Source organism: Protopterus annectens, chromosome 3.part0 (assembly GCF_019279795.1).
Source record: "Protopterus annectens isolate FY-2018-M chromosome 3.part0, PAN1.0, whole genome shotgun sequence".
In the NCBI taxonomy this organism is placed as follows: domain Eukaryota; kingdom Metazoa; phylum Chordata; order Ceratodontiformes; family Protopteridae; genus Protopterus; species Protopterus annectens.
In genome coordinates, this window is record NC_056731.1 from 1,353,672,444 (window position 1) to 1,353,684,402 (window position 11,959).

Sequence of the window (11,959 nt, forward strand, 5' to 3'; positions counted from 1 at the left end):
ATAGACAATCAAAATATCATGCAAATATGGTGAAAGTAATAATGTGTATCTGCATGCACAGTCATCGCACATCATACATGTTTATATGCCGGCACAGAGAATCCTTCACTGTCACTCGTGCGCAGGGGCGCGCGCGCACACACACACACACACACACACACACACACACACACACACACACACACACACACACACACACACACGGTCATGCATGCAGGCAACAAGTATGACTATAACCTAGATCTATTAACAGATCCGGTGATCTGCAATTCTTGTATAGATTATACAAACATGTCAGATTACGTTTAGGAGTCTAGTTTACAATTCCAACAATCTAAAGAAAGAAAGAAAGAGTGCTATTTAATCTTCACATTCAGATTTAACAAATTCTTTCCCTGGAAGACTTAATTTCTGAACATGCAATTAAATAAGGTTGTTCTACTATAAGAAACCTGAAATACTCTTTTGTCAATTTGCGCATGGCCTTGGATTGGTGTTCTGCATTTGATTCCCTTTGCACAGAAAAGTGACACATTTTAAAAGGATCAAAGTATTCAGGTTTATAAAAACAAGCCCATTGTCCCGTCACTGCATTTTCATGCAAATATTTCGACGGGATGTCTTGCAGTGCAAAAGAAAAGCTATGCCCTCGCCAGTTAAGTCCATTCTTAATTAATTAGTAATATTTATTTCCAAGTGAGTTTGGACCTCGGTTTGCTTAACTTTTGATAAATATATCAACAGCAAACTTTTGCTAAATATGTCAATAGAAAAGACTGATATTGCTATCAAATCGCCAAAAAAGAAGACGTTATTTGCATCGTTAATGGCGAACAAATAATTAAAGCAGGGGTTAAAATGAATTTCTATCAGGGTTTCTGAAACCTGGTGTGGGACCGCAGACTGTAATATAGTATGTTTTAGCTACAACATGCTTTAACCTCGTGAATTAGGTGCATCGACGCTGTGATTTTATTCTGGTACAAGACATGTATGTCATCAACATGTTTGTTTGTTTTTTTTTTAATAAGATCATTTTAATCACATTATGCGCAAATGTATCATGCATTCTCTTAAAACTCTGTAAAATACATGCCCTGTGTAAATGGATGCAAGCGATTGGGGAGCGGTGATTTTATATGGGTACTCCCCCTCCAATCCATATCAGACCTTAAGGTATATAATGAAACTATCTCTAACGTAACAGTTACCATTAATAGTTACCATTTTGCAAGCTCATGTAAAGCATTCATCTATCTGGAATTAGTGACTCGCTAATTAAGTACATCCGCTAGTAAATGGGAAAAATGAGAAAGTGGAAGTTTGTTACTGTGCTTTTTACTCGTTATAGGTTGACAAACAGACTCACCGATATATACTGTTTGTAGTAAATCAATAAAGACATCGAATGTATTTCCGTCGGCTTTTCTCCATAACATTAAGGAAGCAATTACAATTTGTTTGAGCTTGTTTATACTCAGTAACCTGACCCCTTGTTGCTCACTTGTCTCCGTTTAACTATGTGCCTATAAACTACCCCAATACAGTAATCCCGATCATGATAATTATTACATTGTGGCTGTTCAAACCAAATTGTATCGGGTTGTTCTGAACATTATCGTACGTCCGTCTTCTTTCAGAACACCACCCTTATCTCGTATGAAATTATTAAGAATTGTTGATTTTCTGTTTATACTTATTCTCGCTGCGGAACTGTAGAAGTGTGTGAATAGTATTTAAGTGAAGATGTAGTACTCTAAAATCCTGAAATATATGGCGACATGTTGCAGAATGTCTGCATATCGATATTAAGATAGGTGGACTTCAGCAATGAGAGATGCGAGTGGTATTTATTTGAGAAAGTCGAACTTTCTAACAAATTAAAAGTTATAACAGATGTGCAGTTTTGCTGCAGTAATGCATGATTGGGATATAGGCCAGCTTGCGATGTTCCATCTGGGTGTTACTTTTCCATTATTGCTAGCCAATGAGCTTTCGCCGTCTTAAAAAAAATCCAAGTGACCACAAAAGTGTTAGACTCTTTGAACTGATATTTGCGTGAATAACCATTTTAATGTCTAGATGATCATTTTAAAAAAATCCCCCTTGAAAAAAAAGTAGTAGAAAATTGATAGGGGATTTGGAATGTATGCAGCTCTACGGGATAGATAACTTGAATTAAACGCCTTCGTACGCTTGCAGCAATCTAAATATGCAACTATTAGTAGTCGACTAATCTCTTTTTCAGGCAGGATTGCAGTCCATCTGGGGAGTACTTTGGGTTTATATAATCACACGTGTCCAGCTTTTATTATTACAGGTTACGGTGAGAGATAACCTGCTATGTTTGGCTTATATAAATCAGTGAGTGAAAAAAATATGTCAGACAATTTTTAACTTAAAATAATGTTATATTTAAAATTTGCCATCTACTGAAGAAGCTTAAGAGGTAACAGATGGTTACAACAATTCATTTACCTCTACTGTAGATCCCAAATAGTAAGTAGTACTCGTGATAGGACATATGGGAGCAGTTTGCGCGTATTTGAGTGTGTATTTTTGGGGGGAGGTAGAGTAAATCACAACAAGAGCGCATTCTATTATTTTTTGCATTCGTACCTACTGTTATTCACGTTTATGGCATGGCGAAACAGAATCGTTGTAATGCTGAATATTAATTTCGATGTATTACTTAATATATTTATTTTTGTGTACCCAATTATTATTGTTAAATTGTTTTCGATCTGTTGTGGGCAGTTTCTACCTAAAGGACTGCAGTTCAGTTAATGCATTGATTCACTAGCCGCATTTCAAATGTGGTGCATATTTTTAGGGCAAGAATTTCACTAGAAAGGTTATTGTCCCCTCCAGTCGAAAGTGCTATCAAGGAAGCCTTAACAACTGGAAAAGTGCATGGACTTTATAAATGTGCATAAACTGATGCAGCTGAAAACATCCCTGTGTCTGCATTAAATGACAGTTATTATCAGATGCAGTCAAAATACCTAAGACCTAAAAATGTAAGTCCAACAACAGCAGCAAATGTCTGATGTAGTACCACACACACACACCATCACAGTGCCATCACTACAAAATTAAAAAAATGCGGCCTACAACACAACTTGGAACCAGCTAAACTCTCTTTTGTACCTACAGCCCTATGTTAAAGAGGCTGCTGATGCGTGAGGCAGCGCGTGACTGGTTTAACTCATTGTGATGCAGGAAGCGACCAGCCCTCTTTCGGGAAAAAAGGGGCTTGTGCGTTCTCAGCTCGCGCATGTGACTCACTCGTACAGAATGTTAGCAGCACGCAGCACGGGTTTTTTTTTCGCCTTGCAGTTCTGGAGATGCGCACCGCCGTGCCGTAAACCTTTTGCCTCGAGACAACGGAGACGCTTCCGAGCATTCCAAGAATTCGAAACAACACGTCTCATCTGGATTGGCAGTCTGATCTAAATGTAACAACTTAGTAAGTAGATTGTTTCATTGCAGAATATGAAACCGGAGCTTAAACAGACTCTCAACTCCGTATAGATGGGCATTCTGAGAGCCTGACTTGAGAGGTCATACACATATGTAATATTTGTGGAATCTATTGTAACAATTTTTCATAATTAAAGCAAGATTTTTAGCTGTTCTCCACTGCACTAAAGATTAAAGCGCTTTTCCCGAGTCGTCCTTCCCCATTTTATTTTGAGGAGATGCTGCAGACCTTTGAGCTGACGCAAAGCTGGCTGTAACGTACATCCAAGGCAATGAGAGGTGTGTGTGTGTGTGTGTGTGTGTGTGTGGTCTTATCCTCTCGCTTTACTGGGAGGGTATAAGATGATCTGCTCCAAATTTGCTTTGCAGACGACCGTACAGCGGCCATCATTGGAATTCATGACCTCAGCAAAATGTAGAGGTTTTCTTCACTTGACAAGTCAATAGGTACGTGAGATTCCGCTTTCTCAGAACTACCCTCACCACTTGGTCTGAAATCCCCCACCCCCATCGTGTCCTGCTATCGGCAATCTCGAGTTGCTTAGGGGACAGACTGCAGTCAAGAGACAATGAACGCCCTTGCAGATGGCCACGGCTGCTTCTTTGTGCAGTGCAGAAGCTGGGAAACTGCTTTGCGCTTTGGCAGTAGAAAATGGCGAGTCCTATTGTCTATGGATTATTTCTTCCGGGACAGGGGTACAGCACAAAGCTTCGTGCATATTATTGTTTTTCAGCATATATATATATATATATATATATATATATCTATATATATATATATATATATATATATATATAAAATGAGTGTTATTCAAAACTGCTATTTAATTTCTGAAAGCTTATAACATTTTACTGAAGCAAAAGAAAATAGCCTCATTAGGCTGACAAATATATATATATATATATATATCCGTGTGTGGGGGTAACACGGCTGTATACTGCTGCTTCATTTTCATATGGGACTTTTCTTTTGACGTGTGTGTGTATGATATATATGTAGGTTTATGTGCATATGTTATGTGTGTGTGTATGTATGTATATATATATATATATATATATGTATATATGTATATATGTATATATATATATATATATATATATAGATAGATAGATATATATATATATATCAGAACCGTTTTTTTCACAAGTTAGCGTTGGCTGGAAGCCAGTTTTAAGACCTGCTTAGAAGGCTAGACAAAACGCATATGTGCATTAAAGCCCAAGAGGTAATATTTTGCCGAACTTTCATGTAGCCCGCGTTTCGCTTTTAACACGCATTTATAAACGTAAACTCGTATATGTACAAAATGTGCAGTGCTGTTAGTTTGTTAAAATTGTGGGTGAGGAAATAAGATTATAATTCCATTGTTTGAAACTGTTCGGTAGTTATGTGCCAGATGTGCTTCGACTGAATGCAGAGAGATGTAAGTAGTAACGAAGGCGGCATTTATTAGAATAGCCATTGAAAATACAAACCAAAATCTTGGACAATGTAATCTTTGCATTAAGTTTTTGGAGTGGTGTGTGTGTTTTGGGGGCGCTGTATGACACAACTGTAACTATTTAAAGTAATGAAAAGAAACACTAAGACTCTAGGTTCCTTTTCTCCACACCTTCCAAAGTCAGAACTGAAATAATTCTGGACAAACAAGTAAGACAGACAACTAGACAGCTACATAAAAACTGACATTTAAAAACTATTGTCAAAAAGGCAGTTTCAAGGGCATCGAGTAAGGTGTCCTCTCCATCCTTTTAGATGTATGAAGTCTGGCATTTCTTTTGCGACGTGAGGCTTTTTTTCAATAAACTACATTTTTGGTTTTTGGAGCAAAAGCCTTAAGTTCACATTGCTGGTAAAGTAAGAACTCTGTGTTGTTGAATTTTAGTTTTGTTATAGTGATTCGTTTATGGCGTTACAGATTTCTGCAGCATTTCAGAGAACGTTCTAAATACAATTTGTCCCTAAATGCTAGCACGTTTCCATTTGTATTCATTTTATAACATGACACGACTGTTTAAATCAGTACTTTCGTAATAAGAAAATAGCCGGTGGCGACCTAATTGATCAATAGATGCGCTGTTTATCCCACCGTTTCTCCAAAAATTGCCAGTTTTAGGAGTGATTAAAAGGACATATCTGCACAATCAGGGATAGTTGAGAGATATGCACGAGACTGTTGCATGATAGTTACTAATTATTATGATCGTCTAATTATCGATTATTTTAAAATACATTTGGGTTTCGGAAAGAGTCCGCATTTTCTATGCAGAAATACGAGTAACAAATTAAATGGAATTTTTAGGTCTTTTAGTTAGTGCCTCAAGTCCCTATGTTGTGGCCAGAAAATGTTATGTCGTGTTTCTACAGTAGGTTTGCGATCTTTCTGAAATTTTAAACGTTAACTGTCCCAATAATAGAATTGGCAGTTGCACAGAAAGGACTCATACATATAAGCTAGACACTATCCAGGCCGGCCTTTCGTAAGTAGCTCATAGCTCATAATCTTTATAATAAGCATGCATGAGTAAAACAGCGTTACTATAAACATAAAATAGTTGTGTCGCTTCGTGCAGAGATTAATGAAGGCATTTAAACAAAACAGGTAAACACTGTTTACAATGCTCTAGTACTCATGAGTTTCACTCTGTGCATTTGATTTCCTTTGTTTTCAAGCCATGATAGAGGAACACAATTTACTTGCCTAAAATAGAAACTGACACTGATGTGCGTTTGTTTTGCTTGCTTTAAATGCGCTCGAGATTATTGTAATGCAATAATATTAATGACTGTGGGGGTCCTGGCCTTGCAACGTGTTGTTTCTTATGCAAAGCTACAGCATAAATATCCGTTTTTCATTTTGTAAATTTCCGTAATGTCAGCACGTTATCAGATTTGCTTCAAACATTGCTATGATTAAAAAAATGCCAACTCTGCTTTTAGAGTAACTCACTCTCAAATCTTCGCGTGTGAAATGAGGCGTCAGATGTGATACTGAAACCATTGCTCCATATTCCACAGTGTGTAAGGTGTATGTCATTGCCACATCAAGGTCCAGTTTCTTTCCAAATGTTAATCAGTTTATCAGAGACTCTGTTTAGAGATCTCTGATGTATGTACGGTGAATTAAGGTCAAGCACAGATCGAACTCTTTGTTGAAGTAAGCTCTAACCGTTGTGGCAACGCTACATGATGTGTGTGGGTGTAGCTGTTGATGGATTTAGATAGGTTATAATTTATAACAACCCTTTTCTTTGGATGTAGGAAGCGCTTCCTTTCCGTACAATCCAGCTATCTAGCTGTAATGTTGCTGTGTTGCATCCCCCACTTACCCATATTATCGTAAGACTGTGGGGAGGGGATTATGGAGAGGAATCGGGGCTTTGGAAGTCAACATCTGCCTGCTTCGTGACGTCATTAGCACCGCAAGTAAATCTCTTGTGCGGGAACGGTTGCTTTATTTGTTTGGCTGTAAAACCATTAATCCATAACTGTGGATCCGTTAGTGAAGAGAATCGACTGGACCAGTGAGTTTCATAGTTTCGGAACCGTTCATGAGTAGTATAGTTTATCCTTCGAAGTTTCAAAGGGACGGACGCAAAACATGTTTTCTGCGTGAGTATGATATTTATTATTGCATGTTGTGTAATGCTATATTAATGTATATTTTAACGACAGCGTGACTTTCATGTTGCATATATGTTCAAGTACTGCTGACTGAAATACTAGTAACACTGATGCATTTTATATACATCGCAGTAATGTTTTTTTCTACAGTGCTGACACCAGATAGTTCAGCCGTGCGTAAGTAATCATTTGGCTTCTGATAGTCTTCTTGAAAGAATTACGTCTTATTTTGTCTTGGTACTCCAGGGCCTGAAAATTGGCACATTCCATTAACTGGATATAGATCTTTACACTTTTAGTTATATGTTAATTTTGTATTTTAGGTAACCATAATGGATTGTCTTGGTTTTGAGCGAAGGAGCAACACTTACTTTCAAATCTGCTTATCTGATGGAAGTTCTTGGGATCGTTTTAATGGGACAGCTATTTTCATCACCGCAGATCGGGTTTACACTTTTTAAACAGACCCCAAGTGCTTTCCCTGTCTTCGCAGTTCTCCATAATATCTGCATTCAAGCAAACAAACAAACAAAAAAAGTCGAGATCCAAACATTCAAGTTAATTGTAAGCAACTCGCTTACTGGCTTACTTTTACAAGTAAAGCACTGCATTGCATTTGAGTGATAATGTATTTAAGCTGTTAAAAGTAGACATGATCAGTAAGTACTTTTCTTGTACACCGAACCTGCAGCAATAGAACTGAACCAGATGGGCTTCCCATGTTTTGGGGAAGAACACAAACAACAAAGGAGTAAAGGGGACCCTTGCAATCCTTTACTTAAATGCTGGCTATGAAGATAATAGAATCTGCCGAAACTGCTTGGTTTGATGCTGTCTGGAGTCATGTTTGTTAGAAACTTGATAATATTCGGAGAAAATTTTGCTACGAGAGTATTTGCGCAGACAGAATCCGCATGATTACTAGACACGCTAAGTTGGAATCAAGCTATACTTTTACAATTAAATATGTTACAGCTACAGAGATGCAAGACAACAATATGTCTTTGCTGTCCTGTCAGTGCAAGGTGTATATAATCAGTAAGCTCGTCAGATGGTTTTCCCTATGTAGGGAGAAAAGGGGCTCAGACTCTTCGTGTTCACAGCGGACCTTGATTTAATGTCTTACAATTAAGGCACGCGGTGAATGCCAAGAGTGGAGCCTTAAGACAGCAGCGAAGTCAATCTGCACGCAAACGTAATGCGTACGCAAAAACACTCACTAGTTTCAACATTCCCTGCAGGTGAACGCATGCAACTGATAATAAAAAATGGGGATATAAAAATTAGCAATGAAACAGCTGTATATATTTAATGTACCAACCATTTCAGTCCTTGCAAGATGGCGGATTGTTTCTTTCTCATTGTCTTAATGTTACAGCCTTTTAACATCTGATAGTGAGAGCTGTTTGAAACAAAATTTGTGGATTATCAAGCTTATGGTTTTGGTGAGTGTATAAAGGACTGGAATCCTTAAATAACTGTGTTTTAAGTGATATTAGATTACCTTACAAATGAAGGTGTACAACTCTATTCTCTATATTAATCATTTAAAGACTCCTTCACACACTGCAGTCTTCTTTGATGGCATGTGTGGGAGTAATTTTTCATACAATTAAACGTATTTTAAGTAAGCAAGTGCGCGCGCAGACACACACCTTGTATAGCATTATTATCAGCAGTAGCTGAAATGATTTTCTTATGCAGCGTGGTGCAAGTAAATTTCAAGTTGTGCTCCAAATGCGCTGTTCCTGGTGCTGAAATCTGTGTCGTTCTACTTCTCAAACTACATGAGCCTTCCTTTTTGTTTTGCTAAAGCCTTAGCAGAGACACTTCCGGAGCTGAATTTGCAGATAAACCATTTGTAAGGTCATGACAAGCAGAATCATTTAATTGGAGTTTAGCAAATACAACAGTTCAGCATTGTTGTGTATTTAAGTAATTTAAACGAATTTATGAACTGTGACGTTTTCATTCGTTTAATTTCTTATTGCTGATCACAACTGTCTTGAAATGGCCACGAAACAATGATACGTCTCTCTCGTGTGTGTGTGGGAGGAGGAGACAATGTCTATATAGATCAGTTGTTTCCATTCAGCGTAAAAGCGAGCTTCAACAACAGAACTTTGTAAATGGTGTATAGTTGCAGAATTTTGTATTGTAATTATCTTAACTCAGAACTTCACAGCTTTTTGTTTATTTACTGCTATTAACCAGATATATACTTATGTGTGACTGTATATATATTAAGGCGGTGGCGATTTTGTAAATCAACACTATTTTATTTAAAACTAAAAGAAACAGAGCATCCCAGCCAAAAGGACCCCAACATTGCAGACATATATTTTATCCTGTAAAATAAGCAACGTGGGTGTCGTCATTGGACGCTGCAGGTGAGGGGCAATAAAGGCTCAAACTTTTAGAACAAAAAATCGTTAATATACACATTTAGAGCAATTTATCTGCATTTATGTCACATTTAAGTATACTGTAAAACCGTGTTTAGATTGTTTTAAGTTCTGAAAATGCAACATTTGCAGTAAATGAGAGAGAGAGAGAGAAAAGTACGTGATACAATGAATGATGTTCCTTATCAGAACTGTCTGAAAGGCCTACTGTTAAAGGGACAGATTATGACCTTCTGATCAACCAGATATTGCCATAACCACCATAATATAAAATTAATTTAGTGGAATATACAAGACTGAAAATGTGATAAGGATGTATGTAATCCTTCTCCAGGTATAGAGTCCCATAGTTACCAATGATCTGCCGACTCCTAGTGATATTCTCAGGAACATCTGTTGCAGACTATAAGACTCTAATGTTGTTACTCTGAAAAATTAAAGTTTTTGGGTGTGCGTGCTATACTCCTTTGGTTGAAGAGAGAGAATGCACAAATCAGTGAACGGTCGTCTGTATCAATCACATATGGTTGAATTAGCGCTTTATATAGCTCCAGGTAAGAAGGAATGTGTTGAAAAATGCAAGTGTTAATGAAAACGAGGTAGTTGCGAAGATGTATGTGCAAGATAGTCTTATAGCACTTGACATGTAAGTGTTCCCAGTTAGGGGTAGAGTAAGGCTAGATAATGGAATAGATTCAGTGTGTGTTATGGTTGCAGGTGTGTGTACTCTTTGTCCCTTTAACTCGTGTAGTGGCACTGTTAGGAAAATGTTTTTAGTAAACTAATATGTAGTGTTGGGCTTAGGAGCAGGAATAAGGTTAAAGTTAGCACTAGTGAGTAAGGTGCTTGCTGATCTAATTTTACCCCTGCTCCTAACATCTACCCTAATCATTATGGTACTAAAAACCCTTAATCTAAAAGTATCAATATTCAGGGAATACTTGATAAGGGTTTTATAACTGTGAGTTTACTTATATAGGACTTTTTAGATGTACAGAAGTACTCAGTGTTTTGTGATTAACTCTTAGTGGTATCCAGTGTTTTATGCATTCTCTCTTTTGTGTTCAGCCATATCAGGTTGTCTCTTTTGTGCATTCAGCCTTTCGTAAAATAATCATACACACACCCGTACACGCCCAACAGGAAATGATCTATCATTCAATCAATTGCCCTACAATCCTGTCTCGTGTGCTTGTGTGCGTCACACACACACAGGCACACAAACACTCGCATTATGGTCGAATTTACGTTCATGCTTCATATATACATACATATCAGACCTCGCAACCAATCAGGGACAAATTTGAACAGAATCAGGGAAAAGTCAAGAAAAAATCAGGGACACTTTTAAAATATGTAGAACAACCTGGAAAGCACCAAAAGCACCAAGTATCAGCCAAAGAAACAACAAAGTAGGATCCACCAAACACGATTTATTGCAAGCTCTCTGACGTCTCGGCCTAAGCCCTCAAGGAGTAAAGGCTTAGGCCGAGACGTCAGAGAGCCTACACTTTTAAAATATTACTGCTATTAAGTTGAAACATTGAGAGAGTCAGAGCATATGAATTGATACACATTTTCTGAAGTAAAAGAAGTGTATAACTCTTAATTATTGTCATTATTCATTAAGTGTAATTTACCACCTTTCTGCCCAAAATCAGTAGTTTTAGGAGGGATTCAGCGGGACAGAGCAAAAATTTTAGTCAAAATCAGGGACGTCTCTGAAAATTAGGGACAGTTGAGAGGTATGAGTACACACACACACACATACATACACACACACACACACACACACACATATATATATATATATATATAGCATCTTGAGACATTTCTACTTACATGCAAGTTCCTGTACCTTTCCCTGCCTTTAAAGACAGGGAAATGCTGTGGTGACAGCTGTCTTTGAAAAAAATATATCTAAACGCAGTCTATGAGTATTGCTTCTTACAAGACAAATTATATTTTCTAATTGTCTGTACCAATACAGTCTGTAATCGGTCGTCTTACATTTCATCAAATCCGTATCTGTCATTGTTGTTGTTGTCATTATTATTTATTATTATTGTTGTTGTTGTTATGATATTACTAGTAAAACAGAACAGACTAATTTCATACAAGAATAAATTAACTCAGCAAGGGGCCGAGCCCCATAAATACAAATGTAAGGTACACAATATGATTTCTAGATAATAGTATATGTTGAGTACATGTAAAATGCAAGGTGAATAATATGTAGTTATTAATTTTTTTTTTCAAAATAGCTTGCATTTTTATTCTGTAAACTGAGTCATATACATCAAATTTACTCCAGTAAACGAATTTACTCGCGGTATTTAGGAAAATCCGTTGTTTGCCAGATATATTATGAAATTAGGATAGCTCAGATACTGAGATTTAGTGCTTGGTGACCCCGTAAAAAAAAGCCTTGCGCTGTTCTCGGCTT

General features: G+C 37.3%; 1 long non-coding RNA gene across 1 annotated transcript in view; it reads left to right on the forward strand.

Moving 5' to 3' along the window:
• The first annotated feature begins 3,267 nt into the window (after positions 1-3,267).
• LOC122796741 overlaps positions 3,268-11,959 on the forward strand; it is a 22,055-nt gene continuing 13,363 nt past the window's right edge. The window contains exons 1-2 of the long non-coding RNA XR_006364006.1: positions 3,268-3,469; positions 7,432-7,672. This is a non-coding gene — a long non-coding RNA (uncharacterized LOC122796741). The remainder of the gene's footprint in view (positions 3,470-7,431; positions 7,673-11,959) is intronic.